Here is a 14,079-nt window from a genome sequence, read left to right as displayed (position 1 = left end):
GAGGGGGGGGCGTAATGTTGTAACAAATAATATTTCTATTAAATAGGCTTTACTTTGCATTTTAATTAACGTGGGATTATTTTTTGTATTTAGTACCAACTTTTTTTTTTTCTCCAACATTTGTGGCACTGGCGTGGCGCCCCCTGATGGACGGCGCCCTTAGCATTTGCCTATACGGCCTATGCCACGGGCCGGCCCTGTTGGCAAGTATGGTGTATCTTGTGTTTTTTATGTTGATTTAATAAAAAAAATTAAAAAAAAATAAATAAAAAATCTAAAAACCGAAACCGATAATAAAAAAAACGATACCAATAATTTCCGATATTACATTTTAAAGCATTTATCGGCATCTCTAATTGTAACTGAGCTACTGTGTGGAACAATTTCCCTTTTGGATCATTAACGTGCGGAGTTCCTCAGGGTTCGGCTCTTGGCCCTGCACTCTTTAGTATTTACATGTTGCCGCTAGGCGACATCATACGCAAATACGGTGTTAGCTTTCATTGTTATGCTGATGACACCCAACTCTACATGCCCCTAAAGCTGACCAACACGCCGGATTGTAGTCAGCTGGAGGCGTGTCTTAATGAAATTAAACAATGGATGTCCGCTAACTTCTTGCAACTCAACGCCAAGAAAACGGAAATGCTGATTATCGGTCCTGCTAAACACCGACATTTATTTAATAATACCACCTTAACATTTGACAACCAAACAAATACACAAGGCGAATCAGTAAAGAATCTGGGTATTATCTTCGACCCAACTCTCTCGTTTGAATCTTTGAATCACACATTAAGAGTGTTACTAAAACGGCCTTCTTTCATCTCCGTAATATCGCTAAAATCCGTTCTATTTTATCCACTAGCGACGCTGAGATCATTATTCATGCGTTCGTTACGTCTCGTCTCGACTACTGTAACGTATTATTTTCGGGTCTCCCTATGTCTAGCATTAAAAGATTACAGTTGGTACAAAATGCGGCTGCTAGACTTTTGACAAGAACAAGAAAGTTTGATCATATTACGCCTATACTGGCTCACCTGCACTGGCTTCCTGTGCACTTAAGATGTGACTTTAAGGTTTTACTACTTACGTATAAAATACTACACGGTCTAGCTCCGTCCTATCTTGTCGATTGCATTGTACCATATGTCCCGGCAAGAAATCTGCGTTCAAAGAACTCTGGCTTATTAGTGATTCCCAGAGCCCAAAAAAAGTCTGCGGGCTATAGAGCGTTTTCTATTCGGGCTCCAGTACTATGGAATGCCCTCCCGGTAACAATTAGAGATGCTACCTCAGTAGAAGCATTTAAGTCCCATCTTAAAACTCATTTGTATACTCTAGCCTTTAAATAGCCCCCCTGTTAGACCAGTTGATCTGCCGTTTCTTTTCTTTTCTCCTCTGCTCCCCTTTTCCTTGAGGAGGGAGGGCACAGGTCCGGTGGCCATGGATGAAGTGCTGGCTGTCCAGAGTCGTGACCCGGGGTGGACCGCTCGCCTGTGCATCGGCTGGGAACATCTCTGCGCTGCTGACCCGTCTCCGCTCGGGATGGTGTCCTGCTGGCCCCACTATGGACTGGACTCTTACTATTATGCTGGATCCACTATGGACTGGACTCTCACAATATTATGTCAGACCCACTCGACATCCATTGCTTTCGGTCTCCCCTAGAGGGGGGGGGGTTACCCACATATGCGGTCCTCTCCAAGGTTTCTCATAGTCATTCACATCGACGTCCCACTGGGGTGAGTTTTTCCTTGCCCGTATGTGGGCTTTGTACCGAGGATGTCGTTGTGGCTTGTGCAGCCCTTTGAGACACTTGTGATTTAGGGCTATATAAATAAAGATTGATTGAGATTGAACGTTTGCCTAAGTCTAAATCTAAGTCTAAATAGGAAGACATTTAAGAAAAAGTGAGCTAAATATTAAAATAATGTGATTGAATGCCTTGTTGTTTGTTACAGTAGCAATCTGCTCTGAATGATGGGTTCAAAGTTGGCCGGTTTTTTGCAGTTTCTCTTCAATATAGCCTGAAACTGTTTCCAATGCCTTAAGAAACTGGATTTGAATATGTATTTGACGACGTCTTTGGAGCTGGTGCACACTGTAAAAGTTTCTACCAGCCGATGTAGACAAAAGTTGGGTTAATCCCCGCGCACTCCCCACCTGACAAGCCAAAATTCCGCCCCCCTCTAAGTAAAAACTGGGAGGACTCGATCATGTCATATCAGACCTGCGAGAGCGCGCCTGCGCGTCCCCGGCGGCGAGTGACCCTTCTCTCCAGCGGCTCAGTCGTGCTGCTCACCGGGATAGAAAAGCCACAAAAGACGGAGGGAGTAAACAAACGGCAGTGACATGTTGACGTAAAGTGTTTCCCCCCGCGGAATTGTCGCTCTTTTTAGGTAAGAAAACTCTTTATTAGTGCCAGTGCGCACGACTTGATATCGTTTAACTGATCGAACTGTATCATCCTAATTGACTTTACATGAACACACGTTGAGTTCTTATATCCAAAGTGTCACCAAATACGTCGAATTGTTACCCAAAATCTGTTCTTAAAAAAAGTTTCGACAAGTTTTGCGCACTTTCGCTTTATCCCGACTACAACTTTCCCCGCCTGTTTGAAATTAATATCCAACTCCATCATACGAGGACGTGTTCATGCCCAAACTCCGTGTCGTAATTAAGGACTCGTTTTTTTTTTAAACTGGCGTCTGAAACCTGTGAGTCACCCCCTAATTGCATTACTAATCCTGCTTAAACCTGCCGGTACAAGTGTGTGCAACCGGGGGTTTAGTCGTTAACCTCTCATAACGAGGATAATATCGGCCAGTCTACACCCTTTTTTTAAATTTTCTTATTGTGTGGTTAAGCCTTGCATCACCCTTCCCATCTTTATGTATTCTAATTAGAAGTGAGGAGGTGTGCATGCATGTGAGGTGAACATGATGAAACAAGCACTTCCAGCAGAGAAGGAGTCATTTTTTTGGGTTATAAGGGTATTATTTTACAAACCCCGTTTCCATATGAGTTGGGAAATTGTGTTAGATGTAAATATAAACGGAATACAATGATTTGCAAATCCTTTTCAACCCATATTCAATTGAATGCACTACAAAGACAACATATTTGATGTTCAAACTCATAAACTTTATTGTTTTTTGCAAATAATAATTAACTTAGAATTTCATGGCTGCAACACGTGCCAAAGTAGTTGGGAAAGGGCATGTTCACCACTGTGTTACATGGCCTTTCCTTTTAACACCACTCAGTAAACGTTTGGGAACTGAGGAGACACATTTTTGAAGCTTCTCAGGTGGAATTCTTTCCCATTCTTGCTTGATGTACAGCTTAAGTTGTTCAACAGTCCGGGGGTCTCCGTTGTGGTATTTTAGGCTTCATAATGCGCCACACATTTTCAATGGGAGACAGGTGTGGACTACAGGCAGGCCAGTCTAGTACCCGCACTCTTTTACTATGAAGCCACGTTGATGTAACACGTGGCTTGGCATTGTCTTGCTGAAATAAGCAGGGGCGTCCATGGTAACGTTGCTTGGATGGCAACTTATGTTGCTCCAAAATCTGTATGTACCTTTCAGCATTAATGGCGCCTTCACAGATGTGTAAGTTACCCATGTCTTGGGCACTAATACACCCCCATACCATCACAGATGCTGGCTTTTCAACTTTGCGCCTATCACAATCCAGATGGTTCTTTTCCTCTTTGGTCCGGAGGACACAACGTCCACCGTTTCCAAAAACAATTTGAAATGTGGACTCGTCAGACCACAGAACACTTTTCCACTTTGTATTAGTTCATCTTAGATGAGCTCAGGCCCAGCGAAGCCGACGGCGTTTCTGGGTGTTGTTGATAAACGTTTTTCGCCTTGCATAGGAGAGTTTTAACTTGCACTTACAGATGTAGCGACCAACTGTAGTTACTGACAGTGGGTTTCTGAAGTGTTCCTGAGCCCATGTGGTGATATCCTTTACACACTGATGTTTCTTGTTGATGCAGTACAGCCTGAGGGATCGAAGGTCACGGGCTTAGCTGCTTACGTGCAGTGATTTCTCCAGATTCTCTGAACCCTTTGATGATATTACGGACCGTAGATGGTGAAATCCCTTAATTCCTTGCAATAGCTGGTTGAGAAAGGTTTTTCTTAAACTGTTCAACAATTTGCCCACGCATTTGTTGACAAAGTGGTGACCCTCGCCCCATCCTTGTTTGTGAATGACTGAGCATTTCATGGAATCTACTTTTATACCCAATCATGGCACCCACCTGTTCCCAATTAGCCTGCACACCTGTGGGATGTTCCAAATAAGTGTTTGATGAGCATTCCTCAACTTTATCAGTATTTATTGCCACCTTTCCCAACTTCTTTGTCACGTGTTGCTGGCATCAAATTCTAAAGTTAATGATTATTTGCAAAAAAAAAAAATGTTTATCAGTTTGAACATCAAATATGTTGTCTTTGTAGCATATTCAACTGAATATGGGTTGACAATGACACCTACTCAGTGGCCTAGTGGTTAGAGTGTCCGCCCTGAGATCGGTAGGTTGTGAGTTCAAATCCCGGCCGAGTCATACCAAAGACTATAAAAATGGGACCCATTACCTCCCTGCTTGGCACTCAGCATCAAGGGTTGGAATTGGGGGTTAAATCACCAAAAATGATTCCCGGGCGCGGCCACCGCTGCTGCCCACTGCTCCCCTCACCTCCCAGGGGGTGATCAAGGGTGATGGGTCAAATGCAGAGAATAATCTCGCCACACCTAGTGTGTGTGTGACAATCATTGGTACTTTAACTTCTTTAACTTTAGATCCACTATGGACTGGACTCTCACACTATTATGTTAGATCCACTATGGACTGGACTCTCACTATTATGTTAGATCCACTATGGACTGGACTCTCACACTATTATGTTAGATCCACTATGGACTGGACTCTCACTATTATGTTAGATCCACTATGGACTGGACTCTCACACTATTATGTTAGATCCACTATGGACTGGACTCTCACACTACTATGTTAGATCCACTATGAACTGGACTCTCACACTATTATGTTAGATCCACTATGGACTGGATTCTCACACTATTATGCTAGCTCCACTATGGACTGAACTCTCACACTATTATGTTAGATCCACTATGGACTGGACTTTCACACTATTATGTTAGATCCACTATGGACTAAACTCTCACACTATTATGATAGATCCACTATGGACTGGACTCTCACTATTATGCTAGCTCCACTATGGACTGGACTCTCACACTATTATGTTAGATCCACTATGGACTGGACTTTCACACTATTATGTTAGATCCACTATGGACTGAACTCTCACACTATTATGTTAGATCCACTATGGACTGGACTCTCACTATTATGTTAGATCCACTATGGACTGGACTCTCACACTATTATGTTAGATCCACTATGGACTGGACTCTCACACTATTATGTTAGATCCACTATGGACTGGACTCTCACAATATTATGTTAGATCCACTATTGACTAGACTCTCACACTATTATGTTAGATCCACTATGGACTGGACTCTCACTATTATGTTAGATCCACTATGGACTGGACTCTCACACTATTATGTTAGATCCACTATGGACTGGACTCTCACTACTATTATGTTAGATCCACCATGGACTGGACTCTCACTATTATGTTAGATCCACTATGGACTGGACTCTCACACTATTATGTTAGATCCACTATGGACTGGACTCTCACTACTATTATGTTAGATCCACTATGGACTGGACTCTCACTATTATGTTAGATCCACTATGGACTGGACTCTCACACTATTATGTTAGATCCACTATGGACTGGACTCTCACACTATTATGTTAGATCCACTATGGACTGGACTCTCACTATTATGTTAGATCCACTATGGACTGGACTCTCACACTATTATGTTAGATCCACTATGGACTGGACTCTCACTATTATGTTAGATCCACTATGGACTGGACTCTCACACTATTATGTTAGATCCACTATGGACTGGACTCTCACACTATTATGTTAGATCCACTATGGACTGGACTCTCACTATTATGTTAGATCCACTATGGACTGGACTCTCACACTATTATGTTAGATCCACTATGGACTGGACTCTCACACTATTATGTTAGATTCACTATGGACTGGACTCTCACACTATTATGTTAGATCTACTATGGACTGGACTCTCACTATTATGTTAGATCCACTATGGACTGGACTCTCACACTATTATGTTAGATCCACTATGGACTGGACTCTCACACTATTATGCTAGATCCACTATGGACTGGACTCTCACACTATTATGTTAGATCCACTATGGACTGGACTCTCACTATTATGTTAGATCCACTATGGACTGGACTCTCACACTATTATGTTAGATCCACTATGGACTGGACTCTCACACTATTATGTTAGATCCACTATGGACTGGACTCTCACACTATTATGTTAGATCCACTATGGACTGGACTCTCACTATTATGTTAGATCCACTATGGACTGGACTCTCACACTACTATGTTAGATCCACTATGGACTGGACTCTCTCACTATTATGTTAGATCCACTATGGACTGGACTCTCACACTATTATGTTAGATCCACTATGGACTGGACTCTCACTACTATTATGTTAGATCCACTATGGACTGGACTCTCACACTATTATGTTAGATCCACTATGGACTGGACTCTCACTATTATGTTAGATCCACTATGGACTGGACTCTCACTACTATTATGTTAGATCCACTATGGACTGGACTCTCACTATTATGTTAGATCCACTATGGACTGGACTCTCACACTATTATGTTAGATCCACTATGGACTGGACTCTCACACTATTATGTTAGATCCACTATGGACTGGACTCTCACTATTATGTTAGATCCACTATGGACTGGACTCTCACACTATTATGTTAGATCCACTATGGACTGGACTCTCACTACTATTATGTTAGATCCACTATGGACTGGACTCTCACTATTATGTTAGATCCACTATGGACTGGACTCTCACACTGTTATGTTAGATCCACTATGGACTGGACTCTCACTATTATGTTAGATCCACTATGGACTGGACTCTCACACTATTATGTTAGATCCACTATGGACTGGACTCTCACACTATTATGTTAGATCCACTATGGACTGGACTCTCACTATTATGTTAGATCCACTATGGACTGGACTCTCACACTATTATGTTAGATCCACTATGGACTGGACTCTCACACTATTATGTTAGATTCACTATGGACTGGACTCTCACACTATTATGTTAGATCTACTATGGACTGGACTCTCACTATTATGTTAGATCCACTATGGACTGGACTCTCACACTATTATGTTAGATCCACTATGGACTGGACTCTCACACTATTATGCTAGATCCACTATGGACTGGACTCTCACACTATTATGTTAGATCCACTATGGACTGGACTCTCACACTATTATGTTAGATCCACTATGGACTGGATTCTCACACTATTATGCTAGATCCACTATGGACTGAACTCTCGCACTATTATGTTAGATCCACTATGGACTGGACTTTCACACTATTATGTTAGATCCACTATGGACTGAACTCTCACACTATTATGTTAGATCCACTATGGACTGGACTCTCACTATTATGTTAGAGCCACTATGGACTGGACTCTCACTATTATGTTAGATCCACTATGGACTGGACTTTCACACTATTATGTTAGATCCACTATGGACTGAACTCTCACACTATTATGTTAGATCCACTATGGACTGGACTCTCACTATTATGTTAGATCCACTATGAACTGGACTCTCACTATTATGTTAGATCCACTATGGACTGGACTCTCACACTATTATGTTAGATCCACTATGGACTGGACTCTCACTATTATGTTAGATCCACTATGGACTGGACTCTCACACTATTATGTTAGATCCACTATGGACTGGACTCTCACACTATTATGCTAGATCCACTATGGACTGGACTCTCACACTATTATGTTAGATCCACTATGGACTGGACTCTCACACTATTATGTTAGATCCACTATGGACTGGATTCTCACACTATTATGCTAGATCCACTATGGACTGAACTCTCACACTATTATGTTAGATCCACTATGGACTGGACTCTCACACTATTATGTTAGATCCACTATGGACTGGACTCTCACTATTATGTTAGATCCACTATGGACTGGACTCTCACACTATTATGTTAGATCCACTATGGACTGGACTCTCACTATTATGTTATATCCACTATGGACTGGACTCTCACACTATTATGTTAGATCCACTATGGACTGGACTCTCACACTATTATGCTAGATCCACTATGGACTGGACTCTCACACTATTATGTTAGATCTACTATGAACTGGACTCTCACTATTATGTTAGATCCACTATGGACTGGACTCTCACACTATTATGTTAGATCCACTATGGACTGGACTTTCACACTATTATGTTAGATTCACTATGGACTGGACTCTCACACTATTATGTTAGATCCACTATGGATTGGACTCTCACACTATTATGTTAGATTCACTATGGACTGGACTCTCACACTATTATGTTAGATCCACTATGGACTGGACTCTCACGCTATTATGTTAGATCCACAATGGACTGAACTCTCACACTATTAACTAGATCCACTCGACGTCCATTGCACAGGTCGCCCGGGGGGTGGTCCCCACATATGCGGTCCCCTCCAAGGTTTCTCATTGTATCCCATCGGGTTGAGTTTTTTCTTGCCCTGATGTGGGATCTGAGCCAAGGATGTCCTGATTAAGGGCTTTACAAAATCAACTTTGATTGATTGATTGATTGAACTCAATTTCTGGGTTTTCAAAACTCTGAACCATTGTTGGGTTGTTTTACGAGTTACGCATTTTTGGGTAAAAGGCTCTCTTTGTTAAAAAGGAACTTTTTTTCCTAAAGGGAATTTTATTAAGGATTAATCTCATTAACATTATTTACAATCACACATTATGTACATAAACATATTTGAGCATGCTGTATAGAACTCCTATGATCATACACAGCAATTCTGGCAAGTCATATCTTGCTTTTGAGTATATTTTAATGGAATAAGAATACTTTTGATCAGTAGTTAGGAAGGAGTGGGACAAACCAGCATTAAAATGTATAACAGGCATGTGATTTGACCACAATGAAAAAGACTGAAAAAATTTACGGGGGTCTGGGGGGAGAAGGCCCCCAGCCAGGTGGGGGGACAAGGGGGGCAACGCCCCCCGAAGCTCCTGGTTTTTCACCAATTTAACATGCTAAAATTAACAAAGACAGCACCATTTGAAGAAAATATTTTAGTGTTTAAAGACATGAAAACATCATTAATAGAACATACCTTGCTTCAAGTTGTTTCATATGTTTTTGGCGTTTCGCATGTACAGGTAAAAGCCAGTAAATTAGAATATTTTGAAAAACTTGATTTATTTCAGTAATTGCATTCAAAAGGTGTAACTTGTACATTATATTTATTCATTGCACACAGACTGATGCATTCAAATGTTTATTTCATTTAATTTTGATGATTTGAAGTGGCAACAAATGAAAATCCAAAATTCCGTGTGTCACAAAATTAGAATATTACTTAAGGCTAATACAAAAAAGGGATTTTTAGAAATGTTGGCCAACTGAAAAGTATGAAAATGAAAAATATGAGCATGTACAATACTCAATACTTGGTTGGAGCTCCTTTTGCCTCAATTACTGCGTTAATGCGGCGTGGCATGGAGTCGATGAGTTTCTGGCACTGCTCAGGTGTTATGAGAGCCCAGGTTGCTCTGATAGTGGCCTTCAACTCTTCTGCGTTTTTGGGTCTGGCATTCTGCATCTTCCTTTTCACAATACCCCACAGATTTTCTATGGGGCTAAGGTCAGGGGAGTTGGCGGGCCAATTTAGAACAGAAATACCATGGTCCGTAAACCAGGCACGGGTAGATTTTGCGCTGTGTGCAGGCGCCAAGTCCTGTTGGAACTTGAAATCTCCATCTCTATAGAGCAGGTCAGCAGCAGGAAGCATGAAGTGCTCTAAAACTTGCTGGTAGACGGCTGCGTTGACCCTGGATCTCAGGAAACAGAGTGGACCGACACCAGCAGATGACATGGCACCCCAAACCATCACTGATGGTGGAAACTTTACACTAGACTTCAGGCAACGTGGATCCTGTGCCTCTCCTGTCTTCCTCCAGACTCTGGGACCTCGATTTCCAAAGGAAATGCAAAATTTGCATGGTTGAGTGATGGTTTGGGGTGCCATGTCATCTGCTGGTGTCGGTCCACTCTGTTTCCTGAGATCCAGGGTCAACGCAGCCGTCTACCAGCAAGTTTTAGAGCACTTCATGCTTCCTGCTGCTGACCTGCTCTATGGAGATGGAGATTTCAAGTTCCAACAGGACTTGGCGCCTGCACACAGCGCAAAATCTACCCGTGCCTGGTTTACGGACCATGGTATTTCTGTTTTAAATTGGCCCGCCAACTCCCCTGACCTTAGCCCCATAGAAAATCTGTGGGGTATTGTGAAAAGGAAGATGCAGAATGCCAGACCCAAAAACGCAGAAGAGTTGAAGGCCACTATCAGAGCAACCTGGGCTCTCATAACACCTGAGCAGTGCCAGAAACTCATCGACTCCATGCCACGCCGCATTAACGCAGTAATTGAGGCAAAAGGAGCTCCAACCAAGTATTGAGTATTGTACATGCTCATATTTTTCATTTTCATACTTTTCAGTTGGCCAACATTTCTAAAAATCCCTTTTTTGTATTAGCCTTAAGTAATATTCTAATTTTGTGACACACGGAATTTTGGATTTTCATTTGTTGCCACTTCAAATCATCAAAATTAAATGAAATAAACATTTGAATGCATCAGTCTGTGTGCAATGAATAAATATAATGTACAAGTTACACCTTTTGAATGCAATTACTGAAATAAATCAAGTTTTTCAAAATATTCTAATTTACTGGCTTTTACCTGTACTTCCAAAGCCTTGAAACCTCGTGATCCATAGTCAATATTATCATGACACCACGTGCACAAAACCTTTCCGGGACGATCGATTTTCCGAATAAAATCCCCGAACAAAGTCGTAACTTCCTTCTTCCCAACAGTATCAGTGATTTCCCTTTCCATCCAGTCCCATCGAAACTTATTTTTGACATGTTTATCAATTTCTTTTACTCGTAAAGCGTCCTTTCTCTCGAGAACCGACATCGTTTACATATGGAAAACGGCGGTAATAACCATTATGAATGATGACGTCATCATTCATAACAGATGACCAATCAACTACGGCGTAATATAAACTACGTCTCGAATCTTGATTTAGGGTCGGGAAAAAAAACGGAAAAACGGGAGATCATTTTTTTTTCCCCCCCGAGATTAAAAAAGACGGAATTCCGACTGTAGACGGAAAAATCACATGCCTGGTATACATTTTAACCAACTTTTGTGTCAAAGAGCGCTAAATTGCGCAACCCAATTGTTGGGTTTGGAATAACCCAACATTGTAGTGAGCATAACTCGGCTTTTGTGTTAAATAAATTAAACCCAATAGTTGGGTTATGAGCATACTTGCCAACCTTGAGACCTCCGATTTCGGGGGGTGGGGGTGGGGCGGGGGGCGTGGTTGTGGGCGTGGTTAAGATATATATATATATATATAAGAAATACTTGACTTTCAGTGAATTCTAGCTATATATATATATATATATATATATATATGTATGTGTGGGAAAAAAAATCACAAGACTACTTCATCTCTACAGGCCTGTTTCATGAGGGGGTTCCCTCAATCATCAGGAGATTTTAATGGGAGCATTCACATACCATGGTTTATATAGGGCACAGAGTGGGTGGGTACAGGCTGGTGTAGGGGCGTGGTGATTGGCTCATGTGTTACCTAGGAGGTGTTTCCGTCTGTGGCGGCATGCTGATACAATTTCGCTGCGCTTGTTGAGGGATGACAGGTCTGGACGGTATATGATAAACAGTTTCTCTTTCAAGCATAGGTTGCATCTTTTATGACCACTATTGTAAGGTGTGCTGGATGCAAGAATTTGCCATGTTATTGAATATTCAACATTATTGTCTTTGAGGTCCCAAATGTGTTTGCTGAGTTCTGTGGTATTCCGCAGGTTTTGGTTCCTGAAAGAAGCCTTGTGATTGTTCCATCTGGTTTTAAACTCTCCCTCGGTTAATCCTACATATGTGTCGAATGTGTTAATGTCCTTGCGTGTTACCTTAGATTGGTAAACAACTGATGTTTGTAAGCACCCTCCGTTGAGAGGGCAATCAGGTTTCTTGCGGCAGTTGCAGCCTTTATTGGTTTTGGGGTCGCTCTGTCTGGGGGCCGACGGCTCATTTGCAATTGTTTTGTTGTGGTTTGAGATAATTTGTCGTATATTGTTCATACAGCTATATATATATATATATATTTTTTATTACATATATTTATGTATATATATATATATATATATATATATATATATATATAAATAAATAAAAGAAATACTTGAATGTCAGTGTTCATTTATTTACACATGTACACACATAACACTCATCTACTAATTGTTGAGTTAAGGGTTGAATTGTCCATCCTTGTTCTATTCTCTGTCACTATTTCAGAACACACACATTATACAAATATACATTATAAAATCAATAAGAAAACGGGAGCTCTAATTTGGGAGTCTGAATTAGGATCAGAAGTTCCTATATAAACATTGCGCACTCACGTCGCCTTTTTGTATTGATTACTGCAGCTGTGCACTGGATTCATTCACAAATACAAACTACAACTCACAAACACTTTAGAGTTAGGCTCCACCATCAGAATGTGTACTTAAACTTATAAAGATTACATGGATATTATTCAGTGAGTTGATTCACCAAAACTAACCTGTTATAGAGGAGAAAAAAGCACACAGGACGTTTCAATTGTTCAGACTGGTCGCGCTCATCAGAATGACAAGACACTTCCGGTCTGCAGGTGATAGCATTCAATCGGGAAGAAACGCCCTACTGCCCCCTACTGACCAATGTGAATACTGATAAATGTGTAATGACAGCTCCAAAAACGAATTCAAACCACAAAATAAAATAAATAAATCAACACAAAAATGTGACACATTATGGGTGGGTCACATATGCATGTACAGTAGATGGCAGTATTGTCCTGTTTAAAAGTGTCACAACATTGCTGTTTACGGCAGACGAACTGCTTTACGGTCGACGAAAACTTGACTGCTGTTGTTGTGTGTTGTTACCGCGCTGGGAGGACGTTAATGAAACTGCCTAACAATAAACCCACATAAGAAACCAAGAACTCGCCCTCGATCATTAGCTGTTTATATTGTGAGAAAGCGGACGTGTGAACAGGCTGTCAACACGTCACTCAGGTCCGCATGGAGCTGGAGGGGGCGTGGCTTCCAGCTCCGCCTGAATTTCGGGAGAAAATTTGTCCCGGGAGGTTTTCGGGAGAGGCGCTGAATTTCGGGAGTCTCCCGGAAAATCCGGGAGGGTTGGCAAGTATGGTTATGAGTCAACCAATATTGAGTTAGCATAACTTAACTTTTGGGTTATATAATTCAACCCAATAGTTTGGTTGGGAAAACCCCAACATTAAGTTATCATAACTCACCTTTATGGTTATATAATTCAACGCAAAAGTTGGGTTGAAAAGTTTCATTTTCTACAGCAGTTGGGTTAAGATTGGGTTATTTTTTAACCTGACATTTTTTTAGTGTGTGGTGTTTGCATGCATGTGAGGTGAACATGATGAAACAAGCACTTCCAGCAGAGAACGAGTCATTTTTTCTCTCCTCAAAAAACACCTTGAACTTGCACGGACAGTTGAAGTAGAGGTGAAGTCCAAAGTTAATGAAAGGAAAGGCTGATAAGCATGACTTCCTCGCGTCTTTTGTGCTCAATGTTACCTGAGTCGACCTTTCTTGTTGCCTTCTTCTAG

The 14,079-nt window shown here is 41.3% G+C and overlaps 1 protein-coding gene across 1 annotated transcript in view; it reads left to right on the top strand.

Moving 5' to 3' along the window:
• Window positions 1-2,268: 2,268 nt before the first annotated feature.
• fhdc2 (FH2 domain containing 2) overlaps window positions 2,269-14,079 on the top strand; it is a 57,341-nt gene continuing 45,530 nt past the window's right edge. The window contains exon 1 of the mRNA XM_061927862.2: window positions 2,269-2,405. The gene's annotated coding sequence lies outside the window, so the exon portion shown is untranslated. The remainder of the gene's footprint in view (window positions 2,406-14,079) is intronic.

This window comes from Nerophis lumbriciformis, linkage group LG35 (genome assembly GCF_033978685.3).
Source record: "Nerophis lumbriciformis linkage group LG35, RoL_Nlum_v2.1, whole genome shotgun sequence".
NCBI lineage: Eukaryota > Metazoa > Chordata > Actinopteri > Syngnathiformes > Syngnathidae > Nerophis > Nerophis lumbriciformis.
The sequence above is the reverse complement of the archived record's forward strand: the minus strand, read 5'-3'. Positions and strand labels throughout refer to the sequence as shown.